General features: G+C 34.0%; 1 pseudogene; it reads right to left on the bottom strand.

Moving 5' to 3' along the window:
- Positions 1–2,389: 2,389 nt before the first annotated feature.
- On the bottom strand, positions 2,390–9,240 carry LOC132562115 (uncharacterized; annotated as a pseudogene).
- Between the last annotated feature and the right edge of the window lie 15,011 nt (positions 9,241–24,251).

Genomic DNA, 24,251 nt, shown 5'->3' with positions numbered 1-24,251 from the left:
TATATAGGAAGGTTAATATCACAATGACCTTTTTTTCCGTATGGAAAGGTTATTGTCAGAATGAGGTGTTCTGTATGAGGAGGTTTATGTTAGATTGGGGTGTCCTGTATGGGGGGGGTTAATTTCAAAATAACTTGTTCCGTACGTACATGTTATTGTCAGAATGAGGTGATCTTCATGAATAGGTTTATGCCAGAATGAGGTGTTCCGAATGTAGAGGTTTAAGTCAGAATGAGGTGCTTATTATGTAGTGGTTAATGTAAGAATGAGGTGTTCTGTATGTAGAAGTCTCTGTCAGAATAAGGTGTTCTGTATGTGGAGGTTATGCCAGAATGAGGTGTTGATGTCAGAATAAGGCGCACAGAAAAAATCCTTGAGTAAAAAGCTCAAGGTCAATTATCTTAAAATTAGAATACTCTACTACAGGTGTCTACTTCTGAAATACTAGGACCTGGGTTTTCTAAAACTTAAAAGGATGATTCTTACAAATATATCACATTTGACCTATGTGACCTTGAAAATATGTCAAAGTCGTTTGTATTAGAAAACCTGATAGCGCTCTATTATAAATACTATCTGCAGGAACACTTTAGCAAGACTCTTCATCTTAAAGTTGAGAAGATTCATAAATGTTCTATTTGACCTCAATGACCTTGAAAAGCGGTCAAGGTAATTTGTGAGAAAACCTGTTAGTAACTCGTCCCTGGAACCTCTTGACCAAATATCAGTATCCTGTGTCTTCTTTAATTTAAAAAAAGTAGATTCTCAAACTTTTGAAAAACATATTTAACCCTTGTTATTTTGAAAGTAGGTCAAGATCATTCATACATAGTATTTCATCCCAGGTACATCATAGCCAAAATATCAGTATCCAGTTTCTTTGTTTTCTTGAAGAAGGTAAAAGTTGAGTGACCAGTGGATCCTTCACCATAAACTGACAGCACCCCCTTCAATGCGAATTAAAATTGTCTCAGGACACACAACCTACTTCAATATAAAAAGCCAATGAATAATGCAAGTCACGTGTCTGCATAATCATGATAATTTTATTTCACAAATTTCTATTATGTATTTGTTTGCAAAGTATATTTATGTAGATATCAGTTTCCTACCACACTTTATATGTCAATCCAAAATATAAAATTATTTTCTGTATAATATTGCCATACATTACATATATGTATTTACATCAAACAAAAATATGTAAGTTTATATACACATTCCTTTAAAAAACATTACAGTATTGAAGTACAACACACTCAGTCAAGAAAACATCTTAGTGTTTGTATTTTCTGTATAAATGTCAATAATTGTCCAGTAATCGTGACGTTGCCTCCCATGTTTATGTATTCACATAAATTACATTTCATTTCATATATATCAACAAATAAACAAACCATTCTCTCCTAATCATATAATACTACTTGACGATAATAGAACAGAAAACTGTGTCGAGAGAGGAATATTTGTTTGAAAAACGTCTGTTAAGGGATTTGTGTATGACAGAAATGATAAACGATGTCCCTCAGCATAATCCCTTTCATAGAGATTTAGCAAAGTTTTTGAAAATGTACTTTTGCTTCTACATCCACTATTTGGCTCAATAAAACGAAGTGTAACAATATGGTATATACCCGTTTTGTAAAAGTACAGCATAAGGATGCATTACGGCAAGACTATGTATAAAATAGGTAGAAGTCGATATATATAAAAACAGAGTCCTGGGACAAAGGATGTCACCCACAGGTGTATTAATACTGTTGAATTGTAGAGAGGTACTAGAGGGAAGCTCCATCGATGAAAAATATTGGAGCCTCAAAACAATAGATATCACCCACAGGTGTATTATAACAATTGTACTGTAAAGAGGTACCAAAACGAAAAGTACCGGAGCCTAGAGAAAATAGATATCACCCACAGGTGTATTATAACAATTGTACTGTAAAGAGGTACCAGAGGGAAGGTCCATTCCTGAAAAGTACCGGAGCTTCGAGACAATAGATATCACCCACAGGTGTATTATAACAATTGTACCGTAGAGAGGTACGAAAGTGAAACTCCATTCCTGAAAAGTACCGGAGCCTCGAGACAACAGATATCACCCATAGGTGTATTATAACAATTGTACTGTAGAGAGGTACCAGAGGGAAGCTCCATTCCTGAAAAGTACTGTTGTCCCCAGGTGTATTAGAATATATCGTCTCCTGATACAGCTTATTATTAAATGTTAATTACACTCATTTCTAACTTGTATACGCAGATGATTTCATTATCATTTTCACTTTAATTGGCAAGTTCTGTCTATAGAACAGAAAATTATCAACTGATTCAAATGTAATAAATAACAAAATCATCAACATTTAGATAAAGTGTATTATCTAATGTCCCAGTAAAAACACCTACACATGTAATATAATCTTAAACACTTTACAACAATACATACAATACATATAATAGTGTTTCATTGTCAGGCTTTACTCCCTCACTCACAAGATATGAAAAATCATTCTTTTGAATCAGAATGACATTTTCTATTTAAGAAGTCATGTTTTATCTCATCATTCAGGTATTTAACAACTTCCTCAGGTACATCAACATCTTCCTCACCATCACTTCCTGTAATCAATGACCACCAGTTTGTGTATTGTCAGGTTTGGTTCCCTCAGTCACAAGAAATAAACCACATTCTTTTGAACCAGAATAACATGCTCTATTTAACAGGTCATGTTTTATCTCATCATTCAGGTATTTAACAACTTCCTTAAGTACATCCACATCTCCCTCATCATCCTCATCACCTCCTGTAATCAATGACCACCAGTTTGTGTCCTTGTCAGGTTTGACTCCTTCACTCAGAAGATATAAACCACATTCTTTTACACCATAATGACAGGCTCTATTTAACACAGCAAGTTTATCAACTTTTCTCTCATTTAACAACTTGCCAAATCTCCCAACAAATACAGGATCTTTCCATACATCTAGAGACCTAATTATACTACGATGATAATACTCCTTACACTCAAACTCTCGGAGTAGACGTTCGCACAGACATGTATAATGATCTGATGATATGACAATCATGTCTGACGATGTTTTTGAGGTTGTGAGATAACCAAGGGATTCTGCTAGACAATTCTGGATATAACCAATTGGTGTTTTATTCCCATACAAAAGACCTACTGTGATATTTACAGAATCATGATTAAATCTGTACATTTCATCACCAGACAACCAATTTTTCTCCTTCACCACTAGAAACCCTAGTAACCTGTCTAAACTTTCTTTTACAAATCCTACTTTCTTCTTGTAAGTCAATGTGGTTATGTCATCCTCATCATCAATCAGATTCATATCAAATGATTCCTCTAGCAATGTTTTGTTGATTTTATCACTGTTTGGGTCTAAATCTTTAACTTTTATAATCCCTCCATTGAGGAAAAGAAACAAAATGGCAGAATATTGTGGTAATTTTGACAACTCTTTAATCAAAAATTTAAAAGGTTTCTCAAAAAATTTCCCACGTTTTCCCTGCAATTCCACAGAGTCATAGAAAAGGTTGCAGCACTGTGGAAACCCAATGCTCAATGCATATTTCAAAATATCTTCTATTTCTTGTTCTTCCCATACATAATTGTTTGGTGTATACATTTTTAGAAGGTTTTTTCTTTCCTCTAAAATCCTGTATGTGTCCGAACTCAGGTCAATAGTATTATCTTTGGTGAAAACTGGTTCCAAAGACCGCTTTGTTAAAACATTATATATTTCATTACGAATAGTTACAATCAAAAAATTGGGATTTGTTTGTTCATCAGCAAAAAGAGTTTCTATATCAGTGATTCTTTTGTTCCACTCTGGTGCAACTTTTTTCTCTCCAAAAATATCATCAATAAAAGTAACCAGATTCAAGTTTGGAGACATTTTATCTAATTTCTTAATCTTACGAAGCTGAAGTGGTTCCCTGCATTGATGCTCCTTGATCAACCAGTCCATGAGTTGAATGGCAATTGAAGTCTTGCCATCTCCTCTGTTGCCTTTGATCATTAAGACTTTGTTCTTTGTGAGTTTCTCTTGAGCATCACGAAACCCTTTGGTCTCCAAGAACTTTTTCTTCTTTTTATCTGTTGTGATCCTCTCTTTGGTTTTAACTATAAGAAAATGAAGAAAATAAATGCTAAAGAAGCAAAGTATTGATATTATTGATTTTTTATAAGTTTTGGTTTTGTTGGTTAACAGTGTGAATGAACATGAAATCTGTATACAGTATTTCTCCTTCCCAGAATGGAGCCCCAACCTCTAGACTCAAGGAGAGTCATGCATCGCTTTTACAAAATACAGTCTGTTGCATTCAAGGATGTAATTTTTTGGTGACAAGGTTAAGCAAGTTTGGTAGAATGGGATATGCTTGTAACTGCATGGGCTGGTTGGTTGGTTGACAGGTCTCTGTGACTGCATGGGCGCTCACACAAACTAACGATGAGGGTACAATAAGGATTACATTCTGGTAACATTTTATTTTATACTTAATATGATTATTTCCATTCAATTTTACATATTTCTTTTAAAATATACAAAACTAAAAACTTTTTAAACTTTTTTTATGACAAATCTGCTTGATTTTCGCAAACAATGCCCAGTCATGTTGTGATTCTGGTTTTGAGAAATCCGCTCTATATCCGCACACAACAAACGCTTTGTCCAGATGCAACTTACCAATCAAAGGTCTTAGGTCAGCATGGATTTCTGGAGGGAAAAAAAATCATATATCAAGTAAAAAACTAAAAAAAATTATCATACATCGGATTGGAAAAAGAATTGTATATTGAATATGTCATTCATGGACACGGATGGATCAACCTCTGATTACTTGTATACCCTGAATTCTTCAAATTATTAAATATCGTCCCGATGAGTTTGACTTTTCAGGGTTTTACTATATTAATACATGGGTCTGTTGATATTATGATATTAGTAAGATTATCATACCTCCATTTGATGAGAAAAAAAGATCTTTCGCGGTCTTCACATCATCCCTCACTGCTGTGACATCCTCCTTCACAGCATCAACATCACCCCTCACAGCAGAGACATCATACTTCAAGGCACCGACTTTACCCCTCACAGCACTGACATCATCCTGCACAGCAGTGACAGCATTCTTCACCACAGTGACATCATCACTCACAGCACTGACTTTACCCCCCACAGCAGTGACATCATCCTTCAAAACACCGACTTCACCCCTCATAGCATCGACATTATCCTGCACAGTAGTGACATCATTCTTTACAGCAGTCACATCATCCCTCACAACACCGACTTTATCCTTCATACCAGTGACATCATCCTTCACAGCAGTGACTTCATCCCTAACAGAACTGACATCATTCCTTGCAGCAGTCACATCATCCCTCACAGCACAGACTTTATCCTTCATTCCAGTGACGTCATCCTTCACAGCAGTGACATCATACTTCACAGCCGTGACATCATCTGTGACAGCAGTGATATTGTCTCTCAAATCAGTGATGGTGTCTGTTAAAATGTTTGCAGGAAAATAATTTTAATTTTCTTTATCTATAATCTGTTGATACAATTTAAAAGTCCAAAAACAATGAGTGACTGTATCATAACCTAACTATATAAAATATACTAATATCTATACCTGATGATGGCAGGACAATATGTATTATACTGTTAATCTTAATAAAGAGTGGATAGCAGACCACATAGCACAAATGAAAAGGACTTGTCTTCATACAATTGCAGATTAAAACTTGTAAAATTACTTTAAACATTAGCAGAACAATACAGTAAATTTTCATGTATTAACTACATTCTTAATTTCATGTTTGATGATAGATTATCTTAGCCAAAGATTCTCTCCTCTGTGTTTACCTTAAACATTTACTAGGACTATAACATATCTCTCCTCTGTGTTTACCTTAAACATTTACTAGGACTATAACATATCTCTCCTCTGTGTTTACCTTAAACATTTACTAGGACTATAACATATCTCTCCTCTGTGTTTACCTTAAACATTTACTAGGACTATAACATATCTCTCCTCTGTGTTTACCTTAAACATTTACTAGGACTATAACATATCTCTCCTCTGTGTTTACCTTAAACATTTACTAGGACTATAACATATCTCTCCTCTGTGTTTACCTTAAACATTTACTAGGACTATAACATATCTCTCCTCTGTGTTTACCTTAAACATTTACTAGGACTATAACATATCTCTCCTCTGTGTTTACCTTAAACATTTACTAGGACTATAACATATCTCTCCTCTGTGTTTACCTTAAACATTTACTAGGACTATAACATATCTCTCCTCTGTGTTTACCTTAAACATTTACTAGGACTATAACATATCTCTCCTCTGTGTTTACCTTAAACATTTACTAGGACTATAACATATCTCTCCTCTGTTTACCTTAAACATTTACCAGGACTATAACATATCTCTCCTCTGTGTTTACCTTCAATATTTCCAAGGACTATAACATATCTCTCATTTGTGTTTCCCTTAAACATTTACTAGGACTATAACATATCTCTCCTCTGTGTTTACCTTAAACATTTACTAGGACTATAACATATCTCTTCTCTGTGTTTACCTTAAACATTTACTAGGACTATAACATATCTCTCCTCTGTGTTTACCTTAAACATTTACTAGGACTATAACATATCTCTCCTCAGTGTTTACCTTAAACATTTACTAGGACTATAACATATCTCTCCTCTGTGTTTACCTTCAATATTTCCAAGGACTATAACATATCTCTCATTTGTGTTTCCCTTAAACATTTACTAGGACTATAACATATCTCTCCTCTGTGTTTACCTTCAATATTTACAATGACTATAACATATTTCTACTTTGTGTTTACCTTCAATACTTACTAGGACTATAACATATCTCTCCACTGTGTTTACCTTCAATATTTCCAAGGGCTTTTACATATCTCTCCTCTGTGTTTACCTTCAATATTTACTAGGACTATAACATATCTCTCTGTGTTCACCTTCAATAATAACTAGGACTACAACATATCTCTCCTCTGTGTAAACCTTCAATATTAACTAGGACTATAACATATCTCTCCTCTGTGTTTACCTTCAATATTTACTAGGACTATAACATATCTCTCCTCTGTGTTTACCTTAAACATTTACTAGGACTATAACATATCTCTCCTCTGTGTTTACCTTCAATATTTTCAAGGTCTTTAACATATCTCTCCTCTGTAGCGGGGTCCATTGTCATTGTCAGTATGTTATTCAATGCTGTTACAAACAACACTGATACCAGATGATTTCTCTCTATGTCCTCAACACTTTGGCGGATAACATCCCATCTAGTCTGGAAATCTCCATCAGAAAGAGAAGCAGTTTTTGTATGCCCGTAGGCCTTGTTTCGCTGCAAACGAAGGCGGTCGATGTTTGCTGCCAATGAACGGTCTGCCGTATCTGGAACTTGCCCCCATCCATTTTGATGATCTGGAATATTTCCAAGATTTCTTAAAAGGAGATAGAGAAGTGACAAATCAAAGTCCTTTACTGAACCTTGGAATTGACCAGTTGAAGGATAAAGAATTTTCTTCTGTTCTTTATTTAACAGAGAAAAAATCTTAGCCTTGTGGTTGGCTAAATTACTTGCCAGCCCATGTGATGACAGCCGAGCAATAAGCAGCCCCCTGAATAGGTCAGGGATGACATCAACCACAACCCTGCAAATCCGGGCAAAGTTTGTTGTTTCCTTTGTAGATTGATAATTGGCAGCCATCTTTGGAGGTCAATACTATAAACAAGAAAATAAGTGATCAGATTTTAATAACTGGAAGGTACTGTAAAAGTCTGATGTCTTGCTGCAGTACATTGTAATGTTGTTACTTACAATTACACTTTATATAATCCTGACATACACCTCAAATTATGATATATTCTAGATGATGGAATATGATTTAAAATCAAACAAATTAACAATCATGTAGGGCACACCAATTTTAACAGTAGTTCTTTAGGTAATAGGGGTCAGAGGGTAGGTATTTATATATATATATATATATTTCCACTTCTGGTAAATTTTAATGTGAGCAGAAGTAAAAATTTAACAGATATGGATTTTAATGTGTGAAAAGGTGCACACAATGGATCATGTACATGGTTTTTAACAGTAAGGAAATGTGTTGTCATACTTTTAAGCCGCCTCATTTGTACTAGGGAAAATTAAAGATATTTTTTTCATTTTCACATCTGATAAATATTTCACTTGAAAATGTTAACCATTTTTCACTGTACAGTGTTTCTATGGTGTTCTAAAATAGTTCACGCAATAATTCAGATATGAGTGGGATGGAAAAACAAAATCAAAATCTCGAAAATGACAAATATCAAGAAAAATAGATTGCAGAATTCTTACTTTAAATTCAGAATTTTTTCAAAGCATATCAGCTAGTAAAAAATTCAGATATTGGGTTAATGCAAAAAATACATATCACCAGCATATATAGAAAATTACAAACACCATTAATTTCTGGCATCTATACCAAAAAAACTGGACATCAAAAGATGCACAATTACCACTCATATCATGTGTTCCGGAAAATGAATCTTGTTTGAAATATGGAGTCTGTCAATGTCTCTTACTTAGCTCAGGGGTAATGGAGATTTTGGAGTGCTTCACTTTTAGCTTGCCATGAGTGGTGAACTCAATTTAATACATAAGTAAATTGACATTCTCATAGTGATGCATCAGTAAATAACAATCATATTTCAACATAATATTAATCCACAGAAGATGTAGGAAGTCGCTAAGATATTAACGCTTACGTATTGCTAGTTGCTATGTAAATATAGCAAAAACTGCTGAAGGAAACTAGCCAACAGATATTTTTAAGTTATCTAACTGCTAAAGGTATAATTTACTAATTTTGGTTCGTTTATTCCCATCACTGTAGTGTAACTGATACAAATGACTATAACACAGGTCAGCTGATCCACACAGAAGCCGTGAGAGCACGAAGTCGAATGAGTGACCGAAAGTGAAACTAGTCTATTTTTCCGGTAATGTTAAACATAGGAACCTACTCAATAATGACTCAAAGATGTCATTAACAGCTACACATATTGCTACATAGATTTGTTGGCTTTCACAAAACTACTGATATACGTGTTTTAATTATAAATTACCTTTTTTCATTCCACTAAGCTTCGATTGTTCTCGTCTGGTTTTTTTCAGTCACGTCACGAAGACGCTTAACACCAAGATTATACTAAAAGTAAACGCGGTCTCTATTCAAAATATCCGGAAATTGCCGATCCCATTAATTTAGGAAATAGCGGGGGTAAAAAACAGTGTCGCTATGGAGGGGAACGGGCCGTTTAGCGACTCGATATTGATGTTAGAATCAGTCTTGCTTACGTAACAGTATAAAAATTACTTTCCACTTCCATGATAACGTCTTGGAATATAAGACTCTTTTTTATATGGGTATGTAAGATAGGGATATTTCACCCGAGGGGTCACAAAATGTGGTAAAACCCGAGGCTTGCCGAGGGTTTTCACCACACTTTGTGATCCCGAGGGTGGAATATCCCTATCCTACATACCCATATAGAAAAGAGTTTTTTTTCTCTCATTTCTAATCTCATATTATCAAATATTCGCACTCACCTCGCTGTAGCCATCACTGGACACCGCCATTTTTCAGATTTCTATTTTTTTCCCTTGGGCTATATACATTAAAAAAAAAATGCTGAAATAGATTCTCCATCCCCGAATTTTGCAAACTATGTTTGCGGTCGAAAACATATTATGGACTTTGAATGTAAACATTTTCAAGCGGGCTGGGTCAAATACCCTGTCAAATATATCACCCAGAGACATTTGTACGCGTTCAAATATAGTGCCTTAAAACACGCAACAAAGCAACACTTTTCTTTTTAATATTTACTATTGCTCAATGTATAATATATCATAAACACTTTTCACATCTTTGAACATGTTGGTCAAGTTATTAATACTACTTCACTGTCAATAGTAATCTTACAAATCTTACACATTTATGAATGGAATTCTTGGTTTGATTGTTTACTTACGTCACACATTTCGCGCCACACCGACAGGAGGAAAGTTAGTCACTGTCACTTTCAATCACACGTGGACAACGGCGGAAAGGCTGAGTCCCAGGGTTGGTGATGTTGATATTTATAGAACAGTTTTGTAAATACGAGCCTGCAAACAATGACTCCAATCGACTATGCGTGTTTGTGGATGAAGCGGTTGACGAGGACATAGTCGATGAGTGCGCGGGAAAAAACTATGAATTACTCCGCGCGCGAGGCTTTATTACACGTCTATCATGACCATGTTTATTGCTCTGGACAGGCCTATCTGACCAGTATAGCCATTTTAGTTTTGGAAATTCACAGAAAAAAAGTAAAAGACCCCAAACCATTATAATGGCTCCACGAAAAGTGTTTTCACACCAGCAAAGAAAATTTCATCTCTTTACTGAGTAAGGATTACAAGAAAATGTTAAAACCAATAATATCATGATTACTACTTAATCTGATTGTTGGGATTTAAGCAATATACAGTAACTGGTGTGATACTGGCAGCATGCATATAACAACTTATTTAATTCTCGTTCATTTCCCAGGGTCTAAATATATATACATATATTTGTTTCCTTAGAATTTTTATTCCAAATCCCAAACCAGAGATACAGATTCAAACACATTGTCAACATGGATCATTAGTAGTGTATGTGTGTATTTGTATTTTCAGTGCAATGATATCACATGATGTATTTAAAATTTTCATTTTTATATTTCACCAGGATAAAAAGCCTGTTTGACCATAATTAAAGTGTTTGTCTAAAACCTTTATCATTCTTTTCAAAATAACCTCTACGTGAAGCAATATTGTATAAGATATTGAGAAAGAAATTGAACGAAAAAAAGAGAATGTTTATATATTGGATACATTAAATTAGGATGTTGTCATCCCCTGTCCATCAGTACTTTTGTTTCTATAGGTTACAGAAGACCAGAAGTTATGTAATGTGTAAATATGCAAGAGATGTTTCTAAGGTCAAGATCACTGTCATTAGTATTATAACTAGGAATATACTATAAAAGATACATAATATATGAACGTGTTATTGGTAAGTATTTTATGTATGGCATTAAGGAGCAAAAGTGACTAAAACCAGGTGGGAAGTTGACAGATTACAGGTCAAGGTCACAAGGACAAAAGTTGAGGTTAAATTTTGGATCATTAATGGTAAATATTTCGATGAATCAAGAAGCCAAGTTGAACAAAATCTAATGTGGGAGTACCTGATCAAAGGTCAAGGTCACATTTTCAGGGATCGCCTTTTGTCCGTCGTATATTGTAAACTTTTAACATTTCAGACGTCTGGAAAACTGCTGAACAGATTTCAATGGAAAAACTTCCATGACTAAAGGCGCACCAAAAGTGTAGATGATATGGTTCCAGACTCCCAGGGGCTGAGGGGCGGAGCCAAAAAGGGTCAAATTGATTGAATATTCAAAATTCTTCTCAAATCCCAGGTATGGTAGAATCATATACTCTTCATGAATGGAAAGGCTTTCAGATGCCTTACCGAAATTGCAAATTTCATGACCCGAGAGTCTTACATTTCCCCTTTTTATATAGGAAAATTACATTTTTGAACATTATTTATTTTCTGTGGGAAATAATTTAAACTTATTTATTAGTTTAAGACGACAGTTTGATGAGATGTACATAAGTGACCTCTGCTGACCCTCAGGGGTCAAAATATATCAAACTGACTGAAATTTCAATGATGTTCTACTGTTCATGGATGGAAGATTTTTTTCAATTCAATTTTTCTGTGTAAGTTCGTTTAATTCAAATTTGTTTAGGAGCCTAAGCATAGAACAGCAGTTAATCTTGCACACAATTTACATTTGTATTATGTGTACAATTTCGTGAAAGTTATCTTTCTTCTTTTCACAAGATTATTTCTATGACATGTTACAAGAAGCATTGTGACTCAGGTGACCATTAATCCCCTCAGGCCTCTCGTCTATCTCATAACATGTCAATATTTTATTATAACACCATGAATCAAAATTGATCAATGAAAAGTCACTTGAGTTATATCTGCGTTCATGAGGTTGAAGATAACGGTAATTTTCGCTGGTAGATACATATTTCTAATATTGTGAACTAGAATTGTCAAAATGAAAGAAATAACTCTATAATCACTCAGATGTCAATGTCAACATTTTATTTCTTTAATTGATCAGTATTTTTGTCTAACAGAAATGAGTCAAGCTGATTTGAATTTAAAAAAGAGTTGCCTTGTAATAGGAGGATCTAAAAGAATCTCAAGGTATGAATTGATCACATTACACCACACAATTTCCTTTCTCCATAATTAAACGTCTTTAAACATATACCCAAGTTGTCATGAAAGGTCTACAGAATATATCAAATACCATAGTATGTTTTGAAATCAGATAATATAAGTAGTAATACATATCTGTTATAATAATGGTATGCTTCAAAAGCTACTCTTCCTTAATGCTTGAATGGATTTCGTTCTGAAATTGAGAAAGTTGATTTGACCTCTAGTAACTTGGAACAGGACCACACAATAAAGTGTTAGACAATATTTTGCTTCAAAACGCTACTCCTTCTTAAAGCCAGGGTGGATTTCTGTCATATTTGGTCTGATACATTATTGCAGGTGGGTTATCATTTCTTAAATTCAGAAATCTGATTTGACCCCTTGAGATCTAGTGGTAGAGCCCAGATTTTTAAAACCTTCCCTAATACTTGAATGGATTTAAACCAAATGTGGTACGAACCGTTTCTGTGGGTGGAGAATCATTTCTTGGATTCAGAAAGTTGATTTAACCCTTAGGGAATTCCGGGTCCCAAATGGGAAAATTAGTCAATTATTTTGCTTCAAATCCTACTCTTCCTAAATATTTGAATGGATTTAAACCAAATGTGGTATGAAACACCATTGTGGGTGGAAAGTTGATTCCACCCTAGGGACTTAAGTTGGGGATCACAATGTGGACGTTAGACGATATTTTGCTCCAAAACACTACTCGTTCTTAATGCCTTGGTAGATTTTATCCAAAATTGATCTATAATAAAAAAAAGTCTGAAATACTTCTTAAGTTTCATTCACACTGATAACAAAAACATTTGTATATTTTAGTTTGATTTGTTAAGGAAAAGAAAGAGATGATTTGTTGCTATTTTTCAGCCTGATCAAAACTTCAACAAGGTAGATATAGTAGCCATTTTATAACGTGGTTGTGTAACTGGTTTTTCATGAACAGAATCTATCATTAATAAGTTTTTGCTACTTGCAAGGAGGGTTAAAATTTGAATTCATCATATTTGTCAGACCACCCTCAGCGAATTCTATGATTCGTCCATCCTTTGGAGAAATTAATGGCAGAACGAAATATTCTTCATGTAGAGGTTCATGTCAGAACGAGGTGTTCTGCATGTAGAGGATAATGTTAGAATGAGGTGTTCTGCATGTAGAGGTTAATGTCAGATTGAGATGTTCTGTATGTAGAGGTTAATGTTAGAATGAGGTGTTCTGCATGTAGAGGTTAATGTCAGAATGAGATGTTCTGTATGTAGAGGTTAATGTCAGAATGGGGTGTTCCTTATGTAGAGGTTAATGTCAGAATGAGGTGTTCTGTATGTAAAGGTTAATGTCAGAATGAGGTGTTCTCTATGTAGAGGTTAATGTCAGAATGAGATGTTCTGTATGTAGAGGTTTATGTCAGAATGGGGTGTTCCTTATGTAGAGGTTAATGTCAGAATGGGGTGTTCCTTATGTAAAGGTTAATGTCAGAATGGGGTGTTCCTTATGTAGAGGTTAATGTCGGAATGAGGTGTTATGTATGTAGAGGTTAATGCCAGAATGAGGTGTTCTGTATGTAGAGGTTAATGTCAGAATGAGGTGTTGATGTCAGAATAAGAATATTGTTCACACTTTCTCAGATTAATATGATAGCACATCTCCTGAACTTTATTTGCAACATAATTCTACTTTCACTTTTAGGTTCATTTCTGACAACGTAGTCTAACTGAAGCATGGCTACACAAAATTAATGCAATATGCAGTCACATTTACAAATGAAATCAATTATCATTGTAATATTGATTTGCAAAAGAAAAATATTTATCAGACTCTTTTAACTGTGAATAACACCATAAAAGCTACGATGATCACAACAAGAGGCCAATAGGGCATGTATCGCTATTAAAGCAAACATAACCAAACATAGTCTTTGTTCAAGATGTTAATGTACATCAGAAATGATATCGTGCTGATGTTTATGATTTATTTATTTCTTATAATTACCATTTTAAAATATTTTACCCCTATGACCTTGAGGAAAGCTTTACTACAGTTGTCTACTTGTGAAATACCAGGACCCTGGGGTTTCTGGAACTTAAAAGGATGATTCTTACAAATATATCACATTTGACCTCTGTGACCTTGAAAAATATGTCAAAGTCATTTACATTAGGGAACTTGATAGCGCTCCGTTCTAGATACTACCTGTTGGAATACTTTATCAAGACTCATAAAATGTTATACGTAAAATGAGACATGAGTGTATTATATATACCTTTAAATATCACCAAGCCGATTTGTAATATAATCGCAAAACCTTTTAAACTTGAAAATGTTGAAGTTATACCGTGTTGATTGGATGTTACTCAGTGATATCAATAATCAGCAGGGTTACAAATCAATTATACGTTGACGTATGTTCCCTTCCGCTGACTTCCTTGTACCTAGTCATGACTGACTCCAAGGTATTGATTTCTTGGAAGTTATGTCTAAAGAGATGGTATCATCATGATATTTTAGCATCTTCATCCTCATCTTCAGTATCGGTCGCTTTTCTATCTAAAATGTGAAGGGAAGAATGTATTCAATCTTTGCATTTACCCACCTCGCCGAAAACGGCTATTGAAAGTTACGTTTTTCCCGATCCTGTTTCACGACTAACCGCGCTTGGTACACTTTCTATAGGGATTTGAATGAATCCCCAAGAAATCACTTGAGCTGCATCATGAAGAGGTATTGCCCTAAAGGACTCTTCATTGGTTCTGAAGGCCTAAATCCTTAAATCGACATAAGTCAACATTTTTGATGTCAAAGATCGCAGATTAGGACCAAAAATTACATTTTGTTTTCAGTATTACCCGTAGGTTTTGTTTTCTGAACCATATAGCTATTCAGCTGAAGGAAACAGGAATAATGGGCATTCCTTTCTCATCTATCTTTCAATGCGTTTCAGACATATTTTCACATTTCACATCGTCGATCATTTAATTAAATCCATTTAAACCAACATCAAAAACATATATGCTGTCTTTGGAAAACAAGAGCTTCATTGACCACATCCATCGTATATACCTACAAAATTAGACTCTTCTACACACCAGCCGCTTATCTTGACTTTTCTTACAACGAAACCAGAACCTATAAAGCTGTATGATACCGATCATTGCTATTTCCCTATTATGAATTTTCTGTTTCTGCTGAATATTCCTGCATCCCAAACGTACGTATCGTTTCGATATTCAAGGGTGTTTTTCCCATTATCACAATTTTCGTGCAAGAAACCGTCAGGTGATGGACAGGCTCGTTACATAGGGTTTTAAAAGATGCAGAATAATGAAAGGGGAAGTTTCTGAGAATTTTTTTTCAATTGTTTTTGTTAGCTTGGATATTATTTTCTGTTGTTGTATACCTTTGTTCACAGTTAAGAATATGACGTTATACTTACTGATTTTGGGGTTTTTTAAGCCATGTTCAATGGTTTCTGGAAAAGGTTTTACAAAACGTACAGGCTGGTTCTCGTTTTATATCCATTTAACGTAGATGTTTATTTGTAATTATAATTCTATAGTTAATTTCATAATACATCTATCTTAATTAAGTGCTGTGGGTAGTCCTGAAAGGACACGCATCAATTTCCTTCCACTGTTTTTCTTTCTTATTTTTTTTTATTCTTTGGGGGTTGGAGATACGGTTGTGGGATAGGAGTGAGGTGATGGGAGGATTCTAACCCAAAGTGCTGAGCTTTCCGTTGTGGTGACAATATGGTCAATCTAAAATCTGATGCAGATAAGAATTGAAGAAATAATGGACTCCCCTGTTAATGCCAAGAGAAACAATCGTCGTTGCAGGTTTAATCACAAATGCACTATGGTCACAAAGTCAAACAAACATTGTCAGCCGAACTGTTTAAGGTCAGACTGATAAGGGTTCCGGTAATTATGTAAATACAGCGAAATCAGTCCATAGTTTCATTGATAAGTCCAGGTTGTAGATTTAAATGAATCCCGATAAGTTAAACTGACAACTTTTAGATATGGTGTACGTATACATGTGCAATGTTGTCTTAATATTTGTCTCAACGGTCACTACAAACGGTCTTCAAGATCTGCGATATTCAAAACTTCAGACGGAAGTATCAGATCTGAAGGAATTAGTCCTAAAAATAAATGTTGAACTGGAGAATACCCGAAAACAGTGTGATGAAGTACGGTTGGAACTGACAACTGTAAGGTAAATATGCAACAATGAAATTTCCCATACAACCCATGCTATTCATTTTGATCTTATTGTTATTTTTTGTACGCGATGTTTTCCCATTATTTTAATCATGAACAGTAGAGGAACAAACAATAAATATATTGTATATCATATTACATTCTGGTTATCTATATCTATATATATATATATATATATATATATATATATATATATATATATATATATAATTTGGAGAACTTCAGAAAAATCATATTTATATCAAACGTTTAAAAATCAATATTCTAGTATTTTATTATTTGGGAAAAACAAAATTGTATTAGTTTCTGATCAAATAAGTAAAGCAAACAAATCATACTAAAGAAGTTCGATAGCAAAATAAATCCTGTCTATTTTCCGAAATAATGGAATAAACTTGAAATAATTCGTAAATTGTCTTTGAATTCAAAACAATATATTATTCAATTTCTAAAAGCATCAATGGTTCTATAAAAGATAATTCATCATTTCTTATATCTATTTTCTTTGGTTGAGGACAATACCTCATTTTATATATCATTGAAAGGTTCATATGTATTCTCTGAGATCAATACAATCTTACCCCTCTAGTCTATAATCCATATATCAACCAAACTAAAAACCCACGATTGCTTAATTGTTTTATATGAACTGTATATTGGCCTATGACGTGATACAGAATGTATTAATATACAGTATTGAATGAATAATAAATACTTAATCACTTTTCATATTTTAAAAATGTAAACAAAAGAAAAAACAGCATTCCTGATGTATATGAATGACCAATAAAGCTGTTGTATTCTAAAATCTTATCATAACTGGTGTATCCAAGGAATCAAAAACAGACAATGGACAGGAAAGAGCCCGTCATATATCCAAAAGAAGGAAATAATTTGACCAAAATGGAGCTTAATAAACGAACAGGTACGTTTTGTAAATTTTATTATGTGTTAGTATGAATATTTGAGCATTAAAAATACAACTTTGACAGAAAAAAATGCACGTGGTGTGTAAAACTCGATCTTCCACATTTCGACAAAATTTTCACTACCTGATAAATTTGCCATTTTAACAAGGCTCTAAGATGTCACATTGTAACTCCTCTCATAAGGAGGTGATATTTCGGGTAGCATGGTGGAAGTGTATCTCTCTGTAACGCAGGGAACAAGTTAGAAACGTGGTGTGTATCTTTGAAATCATTACGGTCAACAAAAATGTTACCGGACTTTTTCTCCTTTTTATGAAGTAAGACGTGTATGATGTTCGTAAGATTGTCCTTTGTTCCATCCGATGTTGTTTATCTTGACATAACATTACTTAATAAAGATGATGGAACAGAGCACGGTTACTCTTTCGGAAAACCTTGACATATTTTCTTCGTAACTTATCAGGAATTAATTTGTTTCATTTTTTGTTCATAGTTTTAATCATAAATTGAACTAAAAATCTACTCACAAGTCTGAATTTTCTTTGTTGTTGATAGTATCAATGACGATAAGGTGAAATTACCACCCCCACTCCTCACTTACCACATATATATATAACTATATACTTTAAATAGCCTTACAAGGAAATGACTGCATATCGCATAAATTTATTGATATATTTATCCGAAATATCTAATTAAGAAAAAAAGCGCAAATGATTTAGAACTGTGGGATATAAAAGAACATCTAACAGATTGTAATGCTTACTATTGCTGTTTTATCCTATTGGATTGACATTTTAATTGACATATGTAAATATATCAAATATTCAATGATATGAAAAACGAGGCATATACATTGTTCTGTCGATTTTAATGTCTCTTTACGTTGTATTTTTTTTATTATATTTTGAAAGCTGCAATGAACTGTTCGGCATCATTTTTGTTAAATGGTGTTATTTTGTCTCTCAAAATAACCGTGGTTCTGTCTCATATATTGTGTAAGAACAATGCTGACAATATTTCTTAAAGTGGATGTCCAGTGATTGTAGAATATTAAGCGACTTTGGACTTGTTGGAAGACATTGATATGATTATTATTTATTTATTTGTTTATTTATTCATTTATCTATTTATTTGCAGCTGTGGCTATTTCGTCATTCAATCACTGGAACTCAACTACATGTAAGTTCAAAGTAATCAGATCTAAGTTAATTAGCGTTCCGTTGTGTTCCGTTTGTTATATAGTCCAGATATATTAATCTGGTGTCGGCTTTTACACTTAATATTTCATAGAAGCACATACACACAACAACAAATATATAGATGGTTTGGTAAATTTCATGATTGTGATAATAGTATGTTATATATATCTCTATATATTCATTGGTCGCGTATGAATACCAACATGGCGGCAAGTAGTCGATTGACGCTTCATTGACGAAACATATCATCACCTTCAATAAACATATACTTACATTGGCAACCACATGGTTATCCAATAATTTTGTCTGGAACCAAATCTCAGTATGTTACAAAAATAAACCATGCATAACATGAACCTAAAACAAAACATTCTAATGCATACTTTATTTGCTTTCTGTTCATAATGATCCCTTAATCACATCGACAAAAATTTGAAAACGGCAGGTCAAAAAAGAGGGGGGGGGGAATGCTTTGCCAAACCACTATAGGATACAGATATCATGCGATGTGATTTCTAAGGTCTTTCTATCGAATGTTGTGTAATGTTGTAATGTTCGAAATTAATCATATTTTTATTCTATAGTAACTCAGCTTATGACAGCTGCATACGAAGCTAACCTTCGGCGCACAGGTTGACCGGACGCTGACCTAGCCCTCACATATTGACCTCGATGTATTTGACACTGGGGTTGATCTGAATATTCAAATTAGCTTTACAGAAACGTATACTTGAATACTTTACCCCTGAGTTTCAGATCAAAATGTACATATGCCTGGAATCACTAGTGTGCTAGCTTAGAGTTTAGTGGTAATAAAAACGATATGTTTTATACTTCACTCTCCTTGGTATGTCCTGAGACTGGGAGTTTAGAAAATTCAATATTTAATCCTTTACCTGCCAGTTTCACGACTTCACGTTCGCTCTCTCACACTAAATATCTGAGTGTCAACAAAATTGCGGACGTTTCAAACTTGTACCAGATAATTGTATTGGACAAAATTTTCTAAAACGTGTCTGTCTTGTCTTAAATGACAAAATCTACCAAAACGTGTCTGTCTTGTCTTAAATGACAAAATCTACTAAAACGTGTTTGTCTTGTCTTAAATGACAAAATCTACTAAAACGTGTCTGTCGTGTCTTAATGACAAAATCTATGAAAACTTGTCTGCCTTGTCTTAAATGACAAAATCTTCGAAAACGTGTCTGCCTTGTCTTAAATGACAAAATCTACTAAAACGTGTCTGTCTTGTCTTAAATGACAAAATCTTCTAAAACGTGTCTGCCTTGTCTTATATGACAAAATCTACTAAAACGTGTCTGTCGTGTCTTAATGACAAAATCTATGAAAACTTGTCTGCCTTGTCTTAAATGACAAAATCTTCGAAAACGTGTCTGCCTTGTCTTAAATGACAAAATCTACTAAAACGTGTCTGCCTTGTCTTAAATGACAAAATCTACTAAAACGTGTCTGCCTTGTCTTAAATGACAAAATCTGCGATGGTTCATTAAACATCACCAAATATAAACACCGAAAATTGAATTGACAATGTTGAGTCTCACATTTAGCGGCCCAAGTTGCTGACGCGTTCGACCTCACGAAGTGATGTAAAGAAACTTTCTATTTGTAAACCAAACACTATCATCGCCATACGAATGTTTTTAAGAATTAGTTAGTTGGTATGTTGGTAACCATCATGACAACAACATATCATCACCATGATAACAACACATCATCATTATGACACCAACACATCTTCGTCATGACACTAACATTCAAAATGATTTATTAACCACAAATTGTCTTTATGTACTAGAACATTTCACCTTCCTGCCATGTGTTGAATATATATTTCAATAGCGATAAAAATTGTTTTAAATGACTTCTTCTTTTTCAGGTAATACGACTTTATTTCAATGTCCTAATGGATGTAAAGGTAAGTGTATTACGTCATTTAATGACGAAAAATTAAAATCTATACATCTATGTATATTAACAAATCGATAATCTATTTGAACAAATCGGTTTCTTATAATAAAGTGATGTGAAATACGCGGGATGTAGTATTAAAATATGCTGGCTATTTTATGGGGTTTTTTTCATTCCGAGAAGCTCCTCGTATCGTGGCGTGTTTCAATGTATGTTGTGGATTACGCACATATGTAATCGGTATGAAAACAACAATTATGATATATTGGCTGAGTGTCAATTGAAGGAAATCCATATTTTTTAAGGATATAGATTATACCGAATTTCATCGCTATTAAGACCCGTTTTTTATTCTTTGATGTTGATATAATTATTTAATTACTATGAATTAGTTTTGGATATCTCATGTCTAAATAGGTGAAAAGGGCGAACCTGGAATTCCCGGACCTAAAGGAAGCACTGGGGCAACAGGTGCAGTGGGACCGAAAGGGGATAGTGGACTAATCGGGCCTAGAGGACAGAAAGGGAATATAGGGATGCCTGGAACAACTGGCCAGAAAGGGGATTCTGGGCACTCTGGGGTAAGGGGGCCTAAAGGGGAGACTGGACTACGTGGTCCCGTTGGGTTAAAAGGGGAACCAGGAACATTTGGAAAGACAGGACCACAAGGCCCCATCGGTATGAAAGGTAGATTTGTGTTTATCAACAAACAAATAATACATTCTCATTATGATCGAAGTTGTTTATCGTCATTTTATCATCAAATACATAATATCAATGACAGAAGCCAGATGGTTGCTTGATGAACCAATTAAGACTTTAGATGTAGACCGTCCAATACGAAATGTCACGGTGGATCCATTGTTGTTGCCCTTGTGTCACCTCAAAACTAGCCAATGATCGCAACCGTACTGCAGTTAATATCAAGCATATTGCCTTTAACTGTAACGGAGAAAAAAAGAAAAGAAATCTTAGTTTAAAACATTTTAGAAATGACATTTTATTTCATGGTATAGAATTATTTATTCTAAGGAAGCAGTGGCTTGAATGGTATACCCGGATCTAAAGGAGAGACTGGCCACTTTTGGCTGCCGGGCCAGAAAGGAGAACCGGGTAACAGTTTTCAAAGTAGGTGGGCCAATAGAGTAATTTCAATTCTTCTACCGTATTTGACTTAGTGTGTGAGACTAGATGTTTCTATTACATGTATATAACGTGATGCATTGCATATTGGCGTTTTGGGATGTATTTGCTATTTATAAGACGAAGCTTAGTGATGAGGGCGGGATATATCGTAAGCGAAGTAAATTTGATAAGACAGATGTAGTAAATCAGGGTAGAAAAACACGACGGTTGCTCAGCAGAGGACACGAATTCAGGTAGTGTTGACTACGTGCAACGTGTAAATAAATGTTAAGTCATTATTATATTACAATACTGCCTTGCAGACGCATCGACGGCTAACAGCGTCTCATTTCACAAAACTACCAGCAGTATAATTAATCATAATTCCAAAATAAGTATGGTGAGGTATGTTTTTGTTATTTGTTATTTTAATGTATTTGTGTCGAAGTCTGATGTTTTTTTAAATAGATAATTATCTGAAAATGAAAGGAAAAACATGGATTTTGATGACGATTTTGTCAGTAAAAGAGACCAGATTTGATAACAAAATTGAAAATTATTTCTTTTAAAAAATCATACAGGGGACAGCTATGCATTATATAATGCATTTCAATGATAATTATGCGATATGTATATATTACTTATATTTACTCACGTGATTTCAAGTTTTTCTATCGTTAATTTTTTGCAATGGTTGTTGCTACAGAATATATTTGTTTCGTTTTTTTCCATTTACACAATTAAAAATATTATTCCTGACTCTTTGTTTCTATTTATGGGGAGAGGGGACGGATATATATTTTTATCCATATAAAATCAAGCATTTTCATTTTCATTTAATCTGTTTTTAAAATTGATAACAAAAGAAAGGTACAGAAGCTGTATTAATTAGTTAAAATCAAGCTGTTCTTTTAACGTGATTTTTTTATTCTGCCTAATGAATTTTCTGTCACTGATGTAGAGTAGCTTGGCCCTGGTTTTTGATCCATTATTGTACTTGTTATGTGTCATTTCGCCCTTACATGTTAACGATATTGTGCTGGTTGACCTGGTGTTGGGGTGCTGTTCTATGTATTCGTGTGTGCTGATGGGGCTGATGGAGAGAAGTTGATGTACTGACAAGTTTGTTATATACGAAAGCTTTTGTGTTGATTTTGTATGTTAGAGTTGTCTTATAATGTATACAATCTTTGTTTAAAGTCTCATACGATAATTTGATTTCAAATTTTATAAAGATGTACGATATTTAGATACTAAAGTATACTGTATAATATTTTCTCTCTCAGCCCAGACGGTCGCCTTCTATGTCATCTCTAAGACAACAGTTCATCACACTCATGAGATTATTGTGAGCGCCCCTGCACTTACTAACATCGGAAATGACTTCGATTCTTTTAGTGGAATATTCACGTGCGAAGTTCCTGGCGTTTACCTGTTTACCTGGTCTTTACAAGTTAGTCATGGACAATACGTGTATTCTCACCTTGATGTTAATGGAGTCCCCTGGAGTGATCTATCGGTAGCTGGGACTAATAGTTTCTCGAATACTGGGTCTCAGACAATAGTTGTAAGTTTATCACGTGGGGAAACAGCGCGCATCAGGCTCAGTTCTAACGACCTTGCTGCTGATACAGTTACAATTCATTTTACAGGAGTCCTTTTATCTTAAATTGTTACTTCGATTTACAGATTGATGTCTTCATATTTAGATCTTATTCTGAGAAAGATTTCTATTGGCCAAGATCCGTTCTAGCTACTACTTTTATAATATATGCCTTTTTATTATTGAAAGCATTTCCGAATTCTAAAATTTATCGATTATTTTATATAGAATATCGACTTCAAAATCCAACGTGAATATTTGTTCTGTATGAAAGTCTGACAGGACTAATATCTGTAAAATAGCGGCAGGATAAAACATTACCAATCTTTTATCATACCGCATGTGGTTGTTAAGTAAAATATATATTATATTAATATATAAATGATTCTGATTGCCATTTTTACTGTTGTTTGTGCTGTTATCACTTTTGAATCTTATAATATCAAATATTATTTGATTCTTTTTCATGATGTATTTGACCGATATATCCTGGGAAATAAGCATTCACCAACGCTAAATAGAACGGTATAACTGTTTAATATATATTAGATATATAAAATTTCTGATTTTTTTAAAATATAAATACATATATCAAAGCAACTTGCTGACTTGTGTAATTCAATGTCATATCAATAAAACATGTATAAAATTCCGAGATTATATAGACCATGTGTATAAAAATATAGACCATGTGTATAACAATATAGACCATGTGTATAACACTATAGACCATGTGTATAACAATATAGACCATGAAAATATAGACCATATGTATAGAAATATAGACCATATGTATAAAAATATAGACCATATGTATA

Source organism: Ylistrum balloti, unplaced genomic scaffold, assembly GCF_031769215.1.
Source record: "Ylistrum balloti isolate Yb309-2 unplaced genomic scaffold, AGI_CSIRO_Ybal_v1 Utg371346, whole genome shotgun sequence".
NCBI lineage: Eukaryota > Metazoa > Mollusca > Bivalvia > Pectinida > Pectinidae > Ylistrum > Ylistrum balloti.
The sequence above is the reverse complement of the archived record's forward strand: the minus strand, read 5'-3'. Positions and strand labels throughout refer to the sequence as shown.